The sequence below is a fragment of the Coenobita brevimanus genome, chromosome 28 (assembly GCF_032717465.1).
Source record: "Coenobita brevimanus isolate Jiangsu-jjx chromosome 28, ASM3271746v2, whole genome shotgun sequence".
Lineage (NCBI taxonomy): Eukaryota > Metazoa > Arthropoda > Malacostraca > Decapoda > Coenobitidae > Coenobita > Coenobita brevimanus.
In genome coordinates, this window is record NC_136981.1 from 9,894,914 (window position 1) to 9,917,592 (window position 22,679).

Consider the following 22,679-nt stretch of genomic DNA (forward strand, 5'->3'; position numbering starts at 1 on the left):
GACCATCCCAGGTCTTTCAGTCCTCGTACAACTCTACCCTCAACGTTCACACATCTCACCCTCTGCACTCAGTTATCCTCCATCTTCTCCACATTGCCAAACCATCTCAACCTACCTTCTTATCACAGAAAATCAGGTTCCATCCATCCTGTCAAACCATCCCAGTCTACCCCTTCTCAGTCAACCCGTTCTTTTCAACTCTACCCTCAGCACCCTCAGCATTCACTCCACTCACACCCTGCACCCAGTTGTCAGCCTCCAACCTCTCCCCATTCCCAAACCATCTCAATGTACCCCTTCCTCTCGATCTATTATCAAACGTTCACACCTATCATCCTCCAGTTATCCTCCATCCTCTTCACATGTCTAGTGAAATGGACCACATTATATTTCTGTTTTACTGCACCTACATATTTATTTTACCTCTGCTCTCACCCACACTGGATAAAACAATTAGGTCAAAGTTTCAACCACAACAGTGTAATATTTCTTGCGTGGTCTAGGTATATCCTGTTAACTATCATCTGTATTTAAAGGAAATATAATTATGCTACTCAAAGATGTGCTATGGCAATGGTGTATAGGCAAGGTGGTAACATTCTGGCATTAAGATATGTTAAAATACAAAATCACAAATATACAGCAAATTAAGGCTCAAAAAAATCTCATTTCAGTTTCTTAACAGAAAAATTGTCTTACCACTAGAAGTCTGTGGATACCAGAATCGATGAAAGTGTACAGAGATGATATGGTCATATGGAGAGAAAGGCTAACAGTGGTGAAAAAGATATATCTGGGATAATTTGAAGGAGGGAGGAGGTGAGGTAGGCCAAGGAGAAGGTAGAGAGATATATTGGATGAGAGAAAGAGAGGTAAGGAAGTCTGAGGCTAGGTACTGACAAAAGATAGAGCCGTCTGGATTAATGTTGTGAGAAGTGCATGATCAGGGATTTGGCAACTCTTTTTAACATGACAGCATTCGCACTGACTATCGGATACGTTTATGTGAAGCTACAGAATGTGGTTAAACTTTTTTGGCGTATCAGAGCCAGGATTCCGGGAGCTTGAATGACGAGTGAATGGAAGCGTGGCCCACTGGACTGGGCAAATTTGGGCTGTCTGGTTGTTGCTACTCCTCACCCTGCCCTAGGGTGGGAAAGGAGTAAAATGCCCGCCGAGACCGCCACAGGACCTCCCACCTCACCACCCCCCACACCACCGCCGAGCCGCCACCCCACCACCACCCCAGGAGGACACACAGGTGAGGCTAGTGACCTCGGGCAAGAGGGTCATCGGGATATCCCGGCCCTGAGCCCCTATTCCTCGCAAGTGCCCCAACCCCAGGCGTTCAGACAACCTGAACTACTGTGCGGGCGGGGTAGTGACCGTCAGACCAGGGGTGGGACTGAAAAGAGGTCAGTCCCAAGTAGCACCGTCTTGACGGTCTTGCTACACCCTCTAGGGCAGGAAGAGGCCCAAGGGCAGGAAGAGGCCCAAGGCTATGGCCTTAAAAGAGAAATAGACACAGGCTACGGCCTGACAAAGTGTGTAAAGGGGAAGGTGACCCCAGGCTCCGGCCTTAACACGCTGAGGGGAGAGAGAGTTGCCTGTGTGCATCCCTCTCCAGTTGTACTTTGACTACGGCCAGAATACGGTCCAGGGTAGAGAGACCCTGCTACCGTACGTGTAGCGCTACCCAATTACGGAAGCGGGGACTCGGGGCCGGCCTCTCGCCGGAGCAGACAGGTGATCCCGTTTCTCCGTTAGTCGATTCCCGTACGGGCAGACACTCAGTTACGACTGGGGCACGTACCAGGGTGGAAAATTCCCTGACGGTAGGATCTGTCCGTATTGGAGAGAGTGCGGCCGTCGTGCCCCTCACTCCGGCTTGTTCCCTACTGCGGGAGGAACACCACGCTGACGGCCGCTTGCCTCGGCGAAAGGGCGACCCCGATCACCCTACTGGTGTCCCTCGCACGCCGGACAAGTTCACGGCACCAGCCAAAGTCCATACTAGGGGAAGTGGAGCCCCACCTCAGCCCAATGAACACACTCAGGGAACCACGAAGAGCATGAGTCTCCCTCAAGCCTCTTTCCCTCCGGGGAGCCCTTCGTCGCCATCCAGGCTTCTTGGCCAAGCGGAGGCGTTAGAGTGGTGGCAAGGCCCGATTGCGGAGTTACCTCCCACACCCGGACACTCCTTAGCACTGTTGGAGCCCTACAGGAGTCACTGCCGCAGCCCAGCCCTGACGGCGCCTCTCCCCCTGAGCACCTGCAGACCCCGGATGCCCAGGCCTTCCACCACGTTCCCCGACGACGGCGACCTAGGCTCTCTCACGCCCCGGCAGAAGAAGAAGCAGGCCCGAATCCTCCGCCTGTTCGGTCCTAGTCCCGAGGGCCCCCGATCAGGTCGAGGCCCCCAGACTACGAGGCCTCCCTGCATCCACCAGTGCGGCCCTAGGAAGGAGCCGCCCCTCAGGTCAAGGCCCTAAACAAGGGAACCTCCCTGGACAGTAAGTACTAGTGACCCAACTACCCAGGAAACACGGGTAGAACAGTGATAGTGACAGTGACCCCTAATACAGTGACAGTGATCCAATGCACAGTGGCAGTGACAAATAAAAGTTATGTTAAACAGTGATATCAGAGTAAGTCTTGCTTGAACATTAAACAGCTCAGTTCCCCCTCTCAGAAAGGACGTGGGGAGTTTTCTGTGGAGTCGAAGGTAGGTGTGTGAACGAGCCGAAAGGCTAATGAAGTGCTTCCCTGCGACTAGGTGACGGTGTCGGATGTCGCCACACGCACCCTACCTTTATTATAGTATCATATCCCCCACAGACTCCCGATCACAGTGAATATAAGTGAGACTCCCCCGTTTATTATTATCCACCAGCGGCACGACCAGTGTTCTCGATTGACCATCGCAGTGAAGTGATATCTCTCCTCAATAACAGTAACCCATATCCCTGACTGTCCTGTGCACTGTGCAAAAGTAGATTGGATCCAATTATAAGTGTATTGTTGTATCTCTGTGTAATTGTGTACCAAATGTGTATGTAGCACTGTAAGGGATAGAATTTAAGCAATAGATGTGATTCGGTGTACTGTCTCTTTTTATGCCCTGTTCCTTTGTTAGTGCATTATATCCGGTCTAGCCAAAGGACCCCGTCCAGTGCTAGTGTTTTTACGACGAGAAGTAGTCTTAAAAACACAGCATTACAAGGAGGTTCGGATAATGGAACTGGTCTACTCCCACAACTTCAGTATGCAATTGACTGCACAAAATTTTAAACTTCATATTACAGAGGCAGGAATGACTCCTTGGTTACCATAACCTGTCTTTTCCCTGGACATAACTAACACCCCTACATATCCACTTATTTCTCTATCGCCAGATACCTAATCCCGTAGGGGGTGCCAAATTGCCTCTACATCAACCATTTGGCTGCCCTCTCCAATTCACACCCCTTCTCCCACCCCTCTACTCCATTCCTCCATCTCATTCTTGTCTATAGTATTGGAATGAATTCTTGGTTTATTTAGCCTTCCATTATTACCTGACTACACTAACAGCTGAAAATGATAAGGGAAGTTATCAGGTAAAAAATGCATTACAGTACTGTACTTATCCGAACTGACTGCTGCTACGAGGTCCCTCACTAGAGTTCTCCATGGAGTCTCCCATCGCTCCTCGAACCAGAATCAGGCCGCCCTCTCTCTGGATCAAGGCTCTCGTGATACTTCGTTTTCACCCACAAGAACCCAAGTCCACCATAGGAACACCACTGCAATGACTGTGGAAATGTAAGACAAATTAGTTACAATTAGAGTATGCTGTTATACAGTGGATAGCACTAGTACTTCTACCTTCTGCTTGTCCTAGATTTTGCCTTATCAAGTCCACCTCACACTGTTCAGTGGCAGAACAAGATAATGCTACAACCAGTTATTCATTCCACATTACTTCGTGATCATTCTAGTTTTCATCTACTGTTTCAATTCAAAATTCAAGATGCATAGATATTTTGGACCAAGTTAAAGTGAAGAGCATCATTAATATGTTTCTGATACAGCTAAGCTTTTAAACGGGGAGCTGTCGTTTTTTGATACCCGATAGCCGGTTTTTCTGGCAATGGGTTACTCCCATAAAAAATACGAAGATGTGATGGCATGGACTTTGATGCACCGTAGTTAAGAGTTGGGAACGAGTCCTTGGTTACCTTACTGCTTTTACTCTAACTTGACCTAACAAAGCTATCTCTCCCTCCTGAATGTCAAGTTGTAATACATAATACTGAATATGATGGTCATAAAGTGTTATGAGAAGAATGTAGAGCCATACCATTGTCCTGCCAAAGAGCTATGTGAAACAAGTTACGAAAGAATGAAAATCTGGGCCATGTTATTGTGAAATATCTATAGGCCTAGTCACTTACCCTCCCTGTCTGACTACACTGCCATTAGCAAACTGAGAAAGGGGTTGGGGATCTTTCACAGGTTACTAGTCAGAATTATCTCAGTCTGGCTACACTTGGCCATAAGCTAACTGAAGAAGGGCAAGGGATCATTGTTAGGCGAGATTTGCCATACATAATGACTTAGAATTTGTGAAAAAAAATATCAGCCTACCAGAAAAGCCATGTGCAAGAGGCAAGCAAATATAATATAATAATAATAACTAGAAAGCACTCTGAGCGCATACCTCCGCCAATGCCATGAAAATGGATCCGGATCAGAGTCGGGATCCGCCCCAAAATTTAATCAGCTCTTTCTTGGCCCACGGCCCACCCTTCCACAGGTTCATTGAAATTCATTGAGAACTTTTGGACAACTTTTGCGTGGATAAACAAACATAGGTGAATAACTACGTTGGCGGAGGTACGGTAATAAAAAAAAATGAAGTCTTTTGCATACTCACCGAATTAGTATCCTGTTATGCTCTCTCCAAAGTGATGGTTGTGGTTGCTCTAGTTGTGGTGGTGGTAGTTGTGATAGCTGTGGTGGTAGCCCTCAACAGAGTACTGCCTGGAAACCGGGAAGTGGGGTCACAAATTATACGCCTCCATGTCATGCTGTTTTTCGCCATGCTGGAAAAAAAAAAAAAAAAAATGTCCTTATAAGCTATCAAAAATATATAGTGTATATATATATCCATAAACACTGGAAAAATCAATAACAAGTACCTGAATTTCACACCGACCCCAAACTCTCACTCAACCACACCCCGAGCTCGAAAAGTTCACCCTCTCCACATACAGCTTTATTACCCGTCTACTGTCCGCTATTACGATTTCAGTGATCTCAGTAAGCTTTGAAACTACTCAGAAGTGTTTACAGTACAAACTAAAAATCGTTGTCTCCATAAAGAGTAATTTAATGGAAAGGAAAAGGAAAATTATCTTACCAAAATAGTCAACAACCATCACCAGTCAAAGCTCAACGCTGACTGAGCAACAAAAGCCGGAGAATAAGAGAATTCCACCTCCTTCCAAATTCTTTCCTCCCACTTGTTCCCTCCCTCCCTCCCCCTCCCCCCGCTCGTTCTCCCCCCCCCCCTCCACTAACTCGTGTGTTTCCCCCACCTCCCTCCTTTCACATCCCTTCTTCCTCCTCTCCTTTCCTCTACTCCCCCTCCCTCTCACTTTTTTTTCTCTTACTCTATTTCCTTACCCTCCTTTCCTCTGCTTGTCTTTCCACCTATTGTCTTTCTCCTCTCCACTCCTCCCTGAAATGCAAGTTTCCTCCATCACCTCTCACCCTCTATCCCTCCTCCCTCCCCCCTCCCTCCTTCTCCCCTTACCTCCTCCCTCCCCCCTCCCTCCTTCTCCCCTTACCTCCTCCCTCCCCCTCCATCCCTCATCCCTATTTGCCCCCTTACCTTCTCCCTCCCCTCCACCCCCTCTCTCCTTCTGCCTCCTCTTCAACCCTTCCATTCCTCTTTCCTCTCTTTCTTCCAATCTCTCTGGCTTTCTAGCATAGTCGATATGTTAAGAATATATATTTACACACACACACACACACACACACACAAATTACAGAAAGAGAAACTGAAATGAGACTATTTTAGACGTAGAGAAAAGAGAACAGCGAAGTGGTTGATGAAAGAATCTCTCTCTCTCTCTCTCTCTCTCTCTCTCTCTCTCTCTCTCTCTCTCTCTCTCTCTCTCAAAACTGGTGAGAGAATTCATTATATTCTCTTGTTACCTCAGAAATAATAAAAAAGAACAGTAAAAGAAATTTAATTAAGAATTATCTTAAATACGGAGAAAAATGAGACGATGAGGTAGATGATGGAAGTGTGTGTGTGTGTGTGTGTAATTCACCGGTTCGGTCAGGATCACCTGATGGTCATGATCGTCAGCTTTTACCCTCCCGGAAGGGAGCTGAGAGCTCATATAGTCCGATCTAAGGGCAAGGCTGTGACCTTCACACACGCACACACCCGTCCCCTTGCTCCAGGGGGACAGTAACCACCCACTTCGTCAGTGAAACTTTTCGCAACCTGAGCGAGGCGCGAACTCCCGTCTACCAGATGGCAAGCGAGAACGTTACCACTGTGTGTGTGTGTGTGTGTGTGTGTGTGTGTGTGTGTGTGTGTGTGTGTGATTCCTTCCTTTTTCTGATTTTAAAATTCATCTCTCTATCGTCATACGCCTAAATCTCGTAAGTGTTAGCCAGAAACGAATCACCTCCATGTTGCACTCTTCCATTGACAGGCTACCCTCTCTCCGACTCACTTCCCCTCTCATATAAGTTTCCACCCTATCCCTCCACCTCATCCATAGTCCCTCGCTTGTGCTTTTTTTTTTTTTTTTTTTCCCCTCAGGTAGTCATAGTCACATTGGTAATGTCGGAGCGAGTTCAGCGTGAAATGATTCGGCAATGTCGCGTCTTCACTCAGGGATTGATGAGACAATTCTACTAATCAAACAAAAAAATCCTCGGAAAAGCCCTGTTTTGACATTAACCCATCATAACTTAGGCCTAACTAAACGTTAACCTACCATAATACCTTAATTTGTTTGGGGAGATGAGAACGGTCTGACGTTGTTCGAGGCACGCTATCCGACTTTGCCAGCATGACCGGATGACTAAATGTACGAAGTAAAAAAAAAAAATGCATCCCGCCCCCCCTTTTCCCAGCCACCTCAGTCACATACCCGCACCTAGTCACTCTCACATACTGCATCCTCTCTGCATGGCCAATATCCACACCTACTGAAACCCACATCTGGCACCTATAGTCCCACACCTCATCAATCGTCTATGCTAAATACGATAATCATCTGAGCATAACAAGTAAATCAACAAAACACCTTATACTGAGGTAACGTCTTCCTACAGCACTCAAACCTCTGTCTTTATTACCTACACTACCTGTTACCTGTAGATCTAGTATGTACTTAGCCTGTGCACACCGGAGTCATTGTAGTAGTAGCCTAGTAGTGTGGTGGTGGTAATAGTATTAGTAGTAGTAGTGGTACTAGTAGTAGTGGTGGTGGTGGTGGCCACCACAGGCTCATCTGAAAAGTGAACCCAGTGGACTACAAGCTTACGCTACCCTTCTGCAGTCCTCTGTCCTATCTTCAGGGGATAAAATGTTCCCCCGAACTAGACCTTATTTGATCATATAGCCCTGCTAGGTGACAGGAGGGCGCTACCCCTCCCGGAATGGTAGCCACCGGGCGTGGCTCGCACTCACGACCCCCGGTCCCGAGTCCGAAGCTCTACCACTGATCCACCCTGTCCCCTTTTCAGGGGATAGGGAAGCAGTTAAAGGACGCTAGTATAACCGAGTAGTAGAGCTGTATAATTATATCTGTGTCACCGCTTGAAGACATCCCTATTCAGCACCACTGTCGTAACTACACCTGGGATGCACAATACTTTTACTGTATCAATAGGTAATAAGATGTAGCGTTTCCGGCCAAGAGACTTATTAAGCACGGATGTGTGCAGTATAGTAAAGAAGTCAACACAGCATCCCGACTCAGAATTTGCCATAGCGCTCACCAAAGCAGTAGAGCAATGGACAGGCTCAAGGGCCAACGTATGCAACACTTGGAACCCAGCGGACAGGGGATGACAATGACCAATGACGCCCCACTCAAGGTACTGCCATGGAACATGAACGGAATAAAGCACAGGTATTTCGAACTACAACAGTTTGTACTAGGAAACAGCACTGATACCGTCGTCTTCAGGAACTCAAACACGCAAGGGACGACACGCTACACCTGTCTGGCTACCAATAATATCTTCGAGAGATTATGTATCAGCTGCACCTATGCCATCTCATAACTTACGTCAAAAACATGATACCAAACAAGCTTAACATTACCTTCTTTCTCGATGATCATAGTCATACACCTGTGTATGCAGTGTTTATTTCTTTTATGCAAGGAAGAAACCTGCAAACTGTTCCCTCCAAGAAAAAACAAAAACAAGATATAACAGATAGCTAACACACTGCATCTGAAAGATTAGAGATCATAGGCAGTGGGAAATCCAGACAGAGGGAGACAGGTTCAGAGCTGACCCATTGCATACATGAAGGATTGGGAATAACGGTTAACTCTTGCATTAGAGAGTTGGAGAGAAAAGGGATGAGAGTTTGTTGCTAGACCGGTGCTACACGCCCGCCGTAGTGGTGGAGGGATGCAACCAGACAGCTTAGAGGAGCAGTGACCATAGAAGTAACTATATAAAAAAAAAAAAAAAAAAAAGAGAGAGAGAGAGAGAGAGAGAGAGATAAAGATGCAACAGTGTGACAAAGAGAGACAGCTTGAAGGGAGCCGGTAAGAGGAGGAGAGTTAATGACAAAAAGCCTTTGGCTCCACCTTGTTGAGCAGTATATGGGGAGCCTCCCCACACGTGAGAGATGTACTCTACACAAGGGTGAATAAAATATACAAGGAGAAGGCTGATGCCCTGGAAAGAGGAAATTATAGAGGCATAAAGCTTTTAGACCAGATAATGAAGGTAATGGAGGGAACTCTAGAAGGTATGATTAGAGAGTGAATACTGATGAGATGAAGTTTGGGTTCATGCGAGGCAAAGGGACCACTGATGCCATATTCATTGTTGCGACAGCTTCAGGAAAAATATACAGGAAAGGGAAGTGTACGTTTTGTTGATTTGGAGAAGGCCTCTGACAGAGTCCCTAAAGAGGTGGTGACGTACGCAATGAGAAAATGGAATCGAGAAGTGGCTGGTTAAGGTCATATGGCCATGTATGTGGGTGCTCCCACCCAGGTAAGGGTGAATGGAGATTTGAGTCATGAGTTTCCCGTGAATGCTGGTGTGCATCAGGGGTCAGTTTTGAACTCCTTGTTGTTTTTCATGGTACTTGAAGCCCTCTCATGTGATTTCAGAAATGGACTCCTGTGGGAGGTGTTGCATGCTGATGATTTGGTATTGGTAGCAGAGAATAAAAGGGAGGCAGAGGAAAGATTTAGGAAGTGGAGAGATGGTATGGGGCACAAGGGCTTAGAGTAAATGCAGATAAAACAAAAGTGATGGTATCTAAGGCTGGGAGTGGTATTGCCAAAGAGGAAGGATAGTGGCCATGTGCGATTTGTCACAAGGGCCTGGGAAGTAACTTCATCTTGTGCGGAGTTTGTGACAAGTGGGTGCATAAAAAATGCAGTGGTATTAGAGGCAGACTGCAAGATAATGCTGATTTAATGTGTGCAGTGTGTCGGGGAGAGCATGTGGATACTGGCAGACGTGAAAGGATTGAACTTGCTGGTGAGTCTCTTGAGTGTGTGGAAGAGTTTTGTTATTTGGGAGACATATTATATGCTGGAGGTGGGGCAGGAGCTAGCTCTGTGTCTAGAGTGACAAGTAGTTGGAAGAAGTTCAGGGAGCTGTTGTCACTCCTGACACTGAGAGGGCTCTCCCTCCGTGCTAAGGGATCTTTGTATGCAGAAAGTGTTAGGAGTGTATTGCTGTGTGGTAGTGAGACCTGGGCAGTAAAGGAAGAGAATATTCGCAGGCTCAAACGTACTGAAATTGCAATGATTAGGTGGATGTGCAGTGCGTCCTTGAGTGCATGGCCTGGGGGGGCTAGGTTTACGATGAAAGATTTGAGAGGTAGGATGGGACTTGAGTGTACTGGTGTTGTGATGAGGAGATGTAGATTAAGATGGTCTGGGCATGTGGAGAGGATAGGGGATGACAACTGAGAGCAGAAAGTGAGAAGTGTTAATGTTGGGGATAGGTTAGTGACAGGTAGACCCAAAAAGACCTGGGACAAGGTCATTGAGTGTGACCTCAGGGTTAAGGGACTAAATAGGGAAGATGCCAGAGATCAACCAGCATGGAGAGCTGCCATTAGACGACCAAAGCCGATGCACGCAAGCATGTTGGAGCCTTCAAAATCGAAAACAAAAACGATCTCAAGACCCTCCAGTGCATCACGACCCACAGGTTCAGAACCCTGGGATTTAATCACCATACAATTCAGGCTTAGAAACAATACATGAAGCTGTAATTAACAGCGTAATTTATTAACACATTTACATGTACTGTAACATACAGGAAACAATGATAAAATTGAACAATAACAACATTCAGTGAGCAGATTTAACAACTTACAAGATACATTTGGGAATTAGGAGGATAGTGGGTCACATTCTAAGTGGCTTTGGAGATTTCATAACACCTGTTCCTTGGATACTTTATTCTAAGCATTATACCTCAGTATCTTCTTCACATTAAAATGATATACATCTCTGAGGTCTGTCCAAAAATAAACTGAACTTTTTAAATACCGCACCAGCTAGCCGGAGTAGCCTGATTGCAACAGGAGCTCTGTGTAATGGTGACTTTGAGCTTTAGTCTAACACTAACTGCATCACACCACATCACTTAGTCATCAAGGTGTACATGCACTTGGGTGAACACATGTTTATTGCACTTAGCGATTTGTTGCAAGCTGAACAATGAAGGCTCTTGAAGAACAATGTCTTTGCATGAAATTCTTTTTCAGATTGGGAAATCTTTCACGGAGACTCTTCAAATGTTGCAAAAAAGCAGGGAGCAGTATTTGAGCCATACACAATATTACAAGTGGTTCCAGCAGTTCAAATTTAGGGAGAACATCCACCAAGGATGATTCCAAACCTGGATGGCCTTCCACATCAAGAGATGACAATCACGTTGAGAAAGTGCATGTTGACTGTTCCTGAAGTTTCCGAAGAAGTAGGCAACTGTAAAAGTTCATGACCCCACAATTTTAACTGAAAAACTAAAGGTTCATTGTGTTGCCACAAAATCTGTGCTGAATCTGCTGACAGATGAGCAAAAAGAGAACCATGTCACAGTCAGTAAGGTTCTGTTTGATTGTTCAAATGCTGATGAAAACTTTCAAAAAATGTTATAACAGGTAATGAAATGATGTCAAAACAAAATCGAAGTGAGTTGGTACATTGTTACTGCAACCAAAAAATGCACGTCAGAGTCGCTCGAATATAAAGGTGGTGATTATCGTCTTTTTAAAAAGAAGGGACGTCATTCACCATGAGTTTGTTCCATGTGGTCAGACAGTCAATAAAGAGTTATACTTGGATGTTCTGAAACATTTAAGGGAGGTGGTGCAAAGGAAAGGGCCTGAGGGTTCATGCATTGCTCCTTATCTGCGACTTTTTGGCAAAGCACGAGAAGACTACTGTCACCCCGCTCTCTAGATTTGTTCCCTTCAGGCTTTTTTCTGTTCCCAAAATTTAAATCCACCCTCAAAGGTTGCTGATTTCAAATGACAGAAGAGACAGAAGACAATTTACCAAGTGCACTAAACACACATCCATTCAAGCACATGTACCTCAATGACTAGGTGATGTGGCATGATGCAGCACGTGTTAGACTAAAGCTCAAAGTCACTGTTACACAGCGCTCCCATTATGTTCAGGTTATGCCAGCTAGTTGGTGCACTATTTAAAAAGTTCAGTTTCTTTTTGGACATGCCTCGTTTATAACACAATACGGAATGAAAATGTGTAATATAAAAAAATAATTGCTATGGAAGAGGTACTACAAAGCCACCCATAATACAGCCCAGTAAAACAAGCAAACCAGTCTTCCTTTCTGTGTTAAAACAGGACAGATCCTAGAGAACAAGTAGGTCTAAGTCTTCAGATACAACTAACATCTTGCACACATCTGCCCCTAGAATAACATGAAGTGTTCTGTAAGGCTTGCTGCATACAGGTTTATTATAAAGTACTATATATTCATAAAATTTGCTATAACTCTTAACTGTATTGCTATCTAGCCCAATTAGAGCCTCAGAAAGTCAGTGAGTGTGTTACAGTTGTCATTTTGTATCCCCTGTATTTAATGTCTGAATACTGTACTTTATTGTCCAAACTTGTGATTTCTACTGCTGTACCATGAAGTGTAAACTGAAAGGAAATGCAAACAAAAGCATAATAATGGTACAGTAATTAAAAAGGAAAGAAAATTATAAAAATAAAATTCTGGCATGCAGCACAAGACACAGAAAAATCACAATGAAAAGCAAAGTACATTTGGGAGGTGGGGTGCTTAAGGAGGTTAACAGTTTTAAATATCTGGGAGTTATAGTGTGTAAACATGGCAAAATTGAGTCAGAGGTTGAATATATATCCATTCAGAGAAGAGTATTTACAGAATTTGGATGTATTTGGAGGGTAGAATGATTTGTATTAATGTTAACAAGACTCTACTTGAAAGCGTGTTACTACCGACACTCGTTTGGCTGTGAAACCTGGACAGTATGTGTCACACAAATTTTGATGTTACGAGTTGCAGAAAGAACATTCTCCGAAAAGCTGCAGACATAAGCAGGATAGATGGCATAAATAACAGGAAAATCTGTGAACATTCTGGAATGGAAGACAGGATAACAAGGGTAAACTGTGGAATTACTGAATGGACAGAGATAAAAACAATGAAAGCTTTTACATTTGTGTTTAGAGACCACTGATCATGCTACCACTTGATAGCGGATCTCCACAGGTCACAAATTTGAGCCTTTTTCTGACTCAATCCTCTAGCTTGCAGGTTTCATGCAGGACATTATCCCACATCTTGGGTACAATACCAAATAATTATCTCATCGCATTTTAAATGTTCTCAGCTCTGTCCCTCTGTAAGACCCTATTCATCCACCTCAACATTCTTGTTTCTGTGCATTCTTGTTTGCATGCATCTTCTCTTACTGGCCAAGCCTCACAGAGATAGAGTGCCAAGGAACTCTTTTAAAGTGAGACTGTGAGTAATGTTGGAAGAGAAAGACTGTGTAGTGAGAAAGAAGGAAGAGGAAAAGCAGTGTCTGAGAGAGCGACAAATACTCATGGAAAATAGGCTTGGAGGAAGTTATGTCATGGTCATTCCCTCTTGGGAGGTTCCTTAGAGAAAGCAAAGCATCAGAGATTATGGTGCTGAGAAGCAAATGGAAAATGGCTTGTTAACTTTGTGAATTACATGGTAAATAGATAATTTACATTCACTGCTATGTCTCTTTTAAATTATTTAACCCATTGTGCCCGGAGATATTTTTTTCCTTTATTTTTGCTTTCTCCTGATTATTTCATTTAGGTTAGAAGAGACTATTAGAAGTGAAGGGGTTAGATACACCCCTACTACCCTAAACCCCTTCAATAACAGAGATTTTTCCTAAACCAAATAAGAATCTTGTGGTAGAAGCAAAAATGAAATAAAAAGGATGTCACCCAGACTCTATGGATTAAACAAGTTCTATAAATATGGAAAATGTTACATATAGCTGCAACTGCATTTTACAAAGTGACTACAGTATTTACAGCACAATGTACTGCATTGTACATTCATTTGGCAACCCTTACTTTGGAACTACATTTGTTGTTACTAGACTGCAACACTTCTTAAGGCACTGACTGCACTTGGATTCAAAATTACGGTTAAAAACTTATAAACTCTTGTCCAAATGCATTTTCAACATATGTACACATTTAAATACTTAGTGACCTCAGTTACATAATATAAACAATTCATCCACATGGCTATCACACAAGCATAAGGAAATATTCCAACTTACATAGTCAAAGTCTTAGATCTATCTTCTTACTGGATTGAAAGCTTTCTAGCAGTTCCTTCTTACTGATTTAAATCAGATATTACACTTTAGTACTACACTCACTTTTATGGGATTTATATAACTTTAATACTGACACAGACTACATAAGTAACATGCACGTAAATATTTATGTGCTATATGCAGAAAAATAATGGTGAGGAGGAGATGCTAGATGGCTTTCTAAAGTCACCGAAGTACAACCCTTAGAGTGCAAAGGTAAAATCAAGTTTTTAATTTTTGACAGGCATTTATGGAACACCTGTTACTGTTTTACGTTAGCAGCCTGCAACCCACATTACAAAATGGAGTCAGTGTGACACAGAAAGCTCAGACATGTTCTATTACACTCACGTGCTTCTGAAATTATCATAAAAAACTGAGAGCTAGGCCACAACTTCGTACTCTTGATTGTAACACATTATGGGCCTTACTGTTCATACAGTATGGCCCATATATTGTTCTCTCTAATCTTGTGTGTTATGGGCATTGCTAAATCTGCTGGTGTGAGGAGTGCAAACATTTTGGATGCCTTGTGACACTATAATCAGCCAGGGAAACAACGGACATAAAATGCAGATAACATAAAACATGAACTGGGTAACAGGAAGTACAAAATGGTGCAGGATAGACAATGATAATGTTGATTAAACTGTCACTGCAACACATGGGAACTGGGTTGTGTAATATATGGACCACCCTGTATTAAGAAAACATTGAAGCAGAAGCTATAGCAACCAGTATCACAGATTATCAAACAACAGTAAAGGTAAATACAATCTTATTTGGCACTGTGAATGCCATGACTTTCACATACAGTAGAACCTCTTTGGTCCGGACCCCTTTGATCTGGACTTCTGTTAATTCGGACAAAATTTAAAAATAATAAGCTCCAAAAATATGTTGAAAGTAATTCTAAAGTCATTTTCAGTATCGGCGCGGAAAGCGATCGTCATTCGTTTAGTTTCGGATCACGCTAGGTCGCAACATGGGCGCCTGTTTAAACACACGCTAGCATTCGTTCCATCAACTAGTTCACCAACCATATATATTTTTACGCTGTATTTCAAAAGTTAATCCTCCTTACCATGCCCCCCTTAATGCAAGTGTAGCTTCTGCAGTGAATAAAGGTGTTAAAAGGAGGAGTTTGCTTACACAAAAATGGGTCAGAATATTCTGCAGTGTTTAGTGATTACTGTAGGTTATTTTTTGTACTTAAATGTGCTTTACTTGTACATCAAACATTAGCTTCTTGCCCATATGGGCATTATCAATATGCCAAAGATGACAATGTATTTTTTGCCTACATAAGTTTTATTTTTATTCCAAATATTACAGTTAATTAATTAATTAATTTTTTTGCCTACACGGGCCTTAGTCACTTACTACAATTTAAAATGTAGGCTAGTTTCTTGTCATGGCCTTACCTGTAAATTATGCAATACAAAACTATCGTACATGATTAGTTTGGTTATTTTAGTATCCTTTCATCTTTTGCAGTTATGTAGGGTTGACATATGCCACATATGTTAATAATTAACAAACATACCATATGTAGACAGTTTTTGGTATGAACTGGAGATTACCTTGATGGTCCGGACAATCTGCTAATTCGGACAACCCTTCCCCCCATATAGTCCGAATGAGAGAGGTTCTACTGTAATCTTCAACATACAGCAGATACACACAATACTGCACTTACAAAGCTGCTGTATTGAACCTGTAGGATGAAAACAGTAAGTCCTCATTATTTGTTTTATGTCACCTGTTTGTGCACGTATACTTGCTGTTAAATGCACAGTAATTATGAACAAATTACTTATTATACTTCCATTGCTACTTTTAAGGCATTTTCATCAGTTTGCCCCTTTTTACTGTACCAAGTGTACAGAATAAGTTTTGATGATTTGGAACACATCAACAAGTTTTAACATGGACTTAACGTATTCTGAAGATGTAAATTTTATACAAGATGAGTAAGTACACTCGGTACAAAATATGAATCACATAAACAGAAGCCATGAATGCTGGGGGGCCTCCAATACTGAACTAATGCCGTTAGTGTTGCTGTTGTGGCTCCAAGCTCATCTGGCTGTGAATCCAGTTGACTGCAGGCTTAAGCTGTCCTTCTGCAATCCACAATCCTCCTTTCAGGGGACAGGGAAGGAGATGAGGGACATTTATATAACCAATCAGGGGAGCCCCCTGGTTATACCAGTATTACCACATGAAGGCATCCCTCTCCAACATTGTAATAATGCTGAAGAAACATCATACAGCATTTACAGCACTGTACACTATCATATAGTATGCCTGAAAACTGAAGATAAGTACACAATAAAATCATCCTTACCACTGTGTTTGATGATAAAAGCTAAGAAACATAAGCTACTATGCACACATTAATCAGTTCACTATTTGTTCATTATAATGAATTATGGATTATAGTAAGTTTATAAATCCAGATCCTAACTACTGTTATCTGACACAATATCCTTCTATTTCATTTAGGGGGAAAAAAGCAGTTTCATCACAATTTAGCTGCAATCTTAGATTCTCTAAAATACTAAGCTATACTGTATAATGCAATTATTATTCAATCTTACCTAAAGTTTTGCTGAACACATCAGAAATGTGAAATTCAACAATGGTCCCACTTCAATACATAACTTGTATGTCAGGATAATGGGTGAATAATCCACCACAGCCCCAAAGGCCTAAGTTAAGGAGATGTGCACTGAGACTAAGCACCTCATGGCATCAACCCCCACCTTTGCCTTTCACTATAGGTGGATACAATCATCCTGGGAAGTACAGTATTCCCAAAGAATGATGTGTGGTTACAAGCTACATCACTACACACAATCACTGGAAGCATTGGAACACTTTTTTTGTGAATTATTATGAACATTTCACGTTCAAAGTTATTTCTGCATCTTTAATACCAACATAGCTTTCCTCAGTAACATACCAGAGGATAAACAAGTGCAATATGCAAAAGAAATTGCTGAGGAAGAGGTAACACAAAGTCTCTTCTGCCACCGACGCTACATCCCACAAGCAGAAACTCAGTCACAAGTAAACAAAGATGAGATTCCCATAAAATTACCTCTCATATGATACATCACAGACATCTTTTTCCTAATCTATAGCAAGTTGGTGCCCATACAGAAAGTTCCCATTAAAAGTCTGGGATGTGTTTCAAAATAAATCTACATTTCCTAAATCAATGGTACTATACTACATCTAGTATTGCCTCATAAGGATCATAAGGACCTGGAGCCAGGCTACTCATTTCAGACAGTGAGTGTGAGAGTGATCAACTGTTCACCCCAGAATGACACTGTGACCAATAAACCCCAATCATTCATTGGATTGGGACCCCCACAAGCTACTCTGTGATGGAATAACTTAAGTCACCACACCACCAAGCATCTAAAAATTATATGAGGTAATGCTAGTGCAAAAATATAAAGAACTCCTTTTGATCTCCCTGTGAGCATCAGAGAACTGTCTGCCAAAGGGGAAAATACCCAAGTGCAAAAGGGATTTTTTTTCCACATAACCGTTACTGTAACTGGTAGAAACCGTCACATCAGCTTTATGGATAACAATGGAACTGAGAGAATTTTTTGAAATACACTGTGGACTTAACAGCAACAACTAACATCAAGTTCTCAGTACTAATCACATAGCTGAGGTACCTGTCTACAGCCCATTCCAAACCAGGACTACATTTGGCTATGACTTGCACCTACCACCCCTGCCCTTTCTCCCTTACTCTAACTCCATCATCTACAGCTATACTTTTAATTAGGGAATGCTAAACCATTCACCATACAGACATAAAATCTGCTTTGTTCATGATCCTCTTAGACAATTTTGTTATACACAAGAGAGCTTTATGAAAGGATTACAAAGGCTATATCTAACTCCTCCAATTGCAAAAATATCTCTAAAGCTAAGCCAAATTATCTAAAGACAGTAACAATAAAACATAAGATACTGTCAATTTGAAGGGGTTCAGGTATAGTTTAGTAGACTCTCTGCTTGTGTGGGATCACCATGCACAGCTTCTCCTTATACTATATGGTTCTAAAAAAAGCTACAAGGATGTCTCTTACAGGGAAGAGGTACATTGCTTGCATGGGGTAATACCAGAATAAACAAATGCCAATGTCTGCCCATGTTGCGGGACATCTTAAACTGTCCATGCAGACATCTCAGCTGCCATGATGCCCTCAAAAATCTCCACGTGTTCTTCTACCCCAACTCAGGTCAGCAACTGCAGTGACCTCTGCAGCCAGAGGTGACCTACGAGGCGATGCACATTATCATTGGACCACGTTACTGCACTGTATCCCCTCAGTGTCTTGTGTTTACCATCGGTAACTTTTGTGATTAGGTATGAGTTCACCTGGTGGTCATAATCACAAGCCCATCTGTTGAAGTCAAAAAGGAAATACTGTACAGCATCATCTGGACAATACTGTGTGTGCAACTTAGCGAAGGTTTTTGATATTAACGAATCCATAGTTGGATCAATGTAAAATAATCAAGAATCTAGCAAGTATGCCTGAAGTTTCGCAGCCTCAGTTGTCAAGTGTGGTTGGTGGTGGTTAATTCTGTGTTAATTTAGTCTCTGAAAGTTTTGATGAGATGTACCTATGGCAGAGAGAGTTAAGTCTCCCACTTGGCAATTCACTTCAGGCAGGTGCCACAGAACTCTATGGAATGGAATGGAATATGAAGTTTAGGCCAAAGGCCAAGCACTGGGACCTGATAGGTCATTCAGTGCTTTGCTGAGTGAGATACGAATGATGATAGTTTAAAAGAATAAGTATAAAAATAGAGAAAACTACTACACAATAATGCAACTAAAATCGTAGGTAAAATGAAAACAGATGTAGACAGCAAGCCCTAAAACATAACTATGACAACACTAATCACAGCTTGCAGTATAGCCCTGTCTCCTTTAAAAACGCCACAAGGCTAGAAACGTTTGCCCTATTACCTAAAACAACTGATAGGGATCCCCTATTTGTTAAAAATTTCACCTGAGAGCGGGCATAGGTCGGACAGTCCAATAAGAAATGCCTGCAAGTTATTGTGACATGACAGATGTCACACTGGGGTGGGACCCCTTGGTCCAAAAGGAACCCATGAGTCAAACGCGTATGGCCAATTCGCAGCCTAGTCAACCTCGTCTCAAAACCCCGACAAGCCTGAGAAGAGGATGACCAGGCATAGACCAATGGCCGAATCTCTTTATACTTCGAGTTATTGGCCAGGGAGGGGGAAGCCCATCTCGCCTGCCACTCAGACCAAACAAAGTTACGAATAACGGTCTTCAAATCAGAATAGGGAACCTTATTATACCCAACAGAAGGAAGAGAACACGCCGATTTTGCCTCTTTATCAGCAAATTCGTTCCAATAGAGATTAACATGTGACGGTATCCAGCAGAACGAAACAAATTTATACTTTGTAGCCAGGCACCAAAGCCAAGACTGAATCTTCCTTATTATAGGGTGGAATGTGTTAAACTGCTTAATAGCGGTCAAACTTCCATAGGAGTCTGAATATATTGTAAACGTCTTTCCCGGCATTGAGTAAGCCTCTTCAAGAGCCTTCTCAATAGCAGTTAGTTCAGCAGTGAGAACAGACGCATTATTAGAAAGCCGTCCAAGACGTACACCCCCTTCATGGACGACAGCACAGCCTACACCAAGGGGTGACTTTGAGCCATCAGTATACAACTTTACTGAGACTCTGTGGAGGAGGTCATGGTGCAAAAACTTCGATTTAGTTTCTTCATCTGAAAAGATTTTTCTATGTATGGTTTTGGGACACACATTAGGTTCTGGAATGAGCCAAGGAGGGAGACTGCTGTAGCTTACTGGTTCAATTTTTTGCTCCCTCAGTGATGCGTCACCCACAGGAAGCATGCGAATCTGGAATGGTAGAGAACTCTATGGCATAGTGGTGCATATAGTGCAGGACAAATATCCTCCTGCATTTGGTGTGAGTAAGGAGCGTTTCCAGAAATACGTGTGGTGTCACAATTTGCATTACAGCAAGCACAGTGGCATGGCTGGTAGTGTAAACAGCAGCAGCAACAAAGTTCTTTCCTCTCCAGCTTTGTAGGATTACAGATGAAGTGGGCTATGAGCTGTGCCAGGTGTTCAACATACAATACAGGATTATACTGAAAACAGTTCCGTTCATCTACATTTCTGACTCGCGAAGAAAGGACCGCCCCGCGGTTTAAGGCAAGTAAGGATTACAGGCATCTTTGCAGTGAACACTACTGGGGTATATAAAGTTAAACCACTCGATATATGTCATGCACAGCCCAGGTCACTGATATTAGTAAGTTTTGAGCACCTGGGTATCCACTGGCAACACAACATGCTGGTGCTAACAAGGAAGTTCTTGTGTAAAATGAAGTAGCTGCTATTCAAGATCCTTCTGATAATAGACAGTGCCCATGCCATCCCCCCTACCTCACTGGTAGACAGCCTGCAGCAGTGGTGGTGTTCCTGCCACTGAACACCACCTGTAAGATCCAGCCCCTAAACCGGGTCATTTTGTACATTAAGTGCTGGTATCTGCAGCTCATGTGTGAGCTGATGCTGGAAGTAACAGAAAGGGGGAGATGGAGAGTTGAAGGGGTTACATGACAAAAACTGGAAGGGGAGGAAACAGAGGTGGACTTTTCAGCAGTGGAAGTGCAATGTCAGTGAAAAACACCTTCACAGTCTTCAAGTTAATTCTAGAAGAATCATACTCCAAGAAATATTGTGTGTACAACATCATGAAGGTCTGGGAAAGTCACACCAGAGATGATAAGCATAGCTGGAGGATGGTGCTACTGCACACATATCCAGCAGTCACCACAAACAATCTTCAATGCACTGTCTCCTGTGGCTGGAACCATGTGACACATCTCAGGGGTAGGATTCACTGATATTACAAGGGAAGAGATGCTTGAACTGTTAAAGGAGACCATAGAAATGTTGAAAGACGACACCATTGCTCAAATTAAAGGCAAGGAGGCAGCATAAGCTCAACAAGCTGTGAATTAGACAGAGGTGCAGCATGTCTACAGGAGCCATCCTACCATTCACTGTGCAGTACTGTGCATGTGGCAGACAAGATTAAAAATGATTACTGAATGTTTCCAACCTGCCTTGGTGTTCAGAGTTAAATGGCCTGATTGACAACATTTTACACCCAGTGCACAATGAGCTAAAAAGAATTTCAACAGTCACCTCCTACCCTCCATCTCTAACCCATCCAACTACCCCCACCTCACCTGTTCAACCAGCCTGGCCTACACAACCTGTCTTGCCTGTCCCATCAGCCATGTCAGTGGCCACATCAAGTGCTACAAATCCTTCAGACAACAATGCCAGTCATTATTAATAGCACTGTCGTCTGTCTGTTGTACATCTATATAGTTAGGAAGTGGTGGCCAAGTAGGTAGAGAGGTGTCCTGTAGACCCAATGAACTAAGGTTCAAATCCTGACTGGGGCAGGGAACAGTTTACGGATCTGAACTTTGCTAAAACAGGCTCTACTGATCTACCAAAAGACCCACAGACATGTTTTAATACACCACTTTTGTGTGAGACAGCCCTAACATGTATTCAGTATGGACGGTGAATGTTAGCGCAGAGGTGCTAGCATATAGTACATAGAAAGTCTGCTAGGCCTTGGGGAATGGGCTGTCAAGCCTATGCCCAGAGTAGGGGGGTGAAAAGAAAAAGTAATCTAACTGGGGTCACAGAGGTCATTAACAGGCAATTTGGAGTCGGGCCAGAGTCTTAATTAGAACATTAGATTTTTATAATGGAAAATGGATTGCTGTGTATGCAAATTCACTTATGCAGCACCCTAGGTTAATACTTTAGCCACAAAAGCAGAGAGTCTAATGTAGATATACTCCTTTTTTTTCTTTCTTTCTTTTTTTTTAAAGAATACTGCAAAGAAAATGTGCTACAAAGTTTCCTGTGACACCCAGAATATGGCAAATAATCCCAATACAGTCCTTGTGGAGAGAATGAAGACTAAGAGACTGACTAGAAGAATATACCTGAGTGAGGTGGAGCAGGAACGGGGCAGCAGGAAACTGAGGATGAGATGGAGTGATGAGGTAAAGAGTTATAAGTGAGCTCGATGTGAGTTCAAGACAGAGTAGCCTGATGGCAGAGGACAGGGTGACATAGAGGTGATTTGTATATGGTCATCCCTTCTGGGATTAAAGCATCTGACTATAGATACACTGACAAACAGATATAATGGTCATCAAGCAAACACTGTTGTAGCTGCAACTCCAGGCTCATCTGGACATGAACCCAGTGGACTGCAGCAAACCAGCCACTTTAACTGGTCAAGAGGTCTTATGCTGAGGTATTGTTGAAGGACTGTCTGTGCTATAATAGTGTTGTGCAAGAGGTGAATAAATATGTTGTGGTGTGGGGGGCTGGACTGCTGTGTGGGAGTAGTGGATTGTTTGTGAGTTGTACTTTGTGCTGGTACTGTTGCAGGGAAGGGTGGAGATTGCATTGCAGTCTGGCTA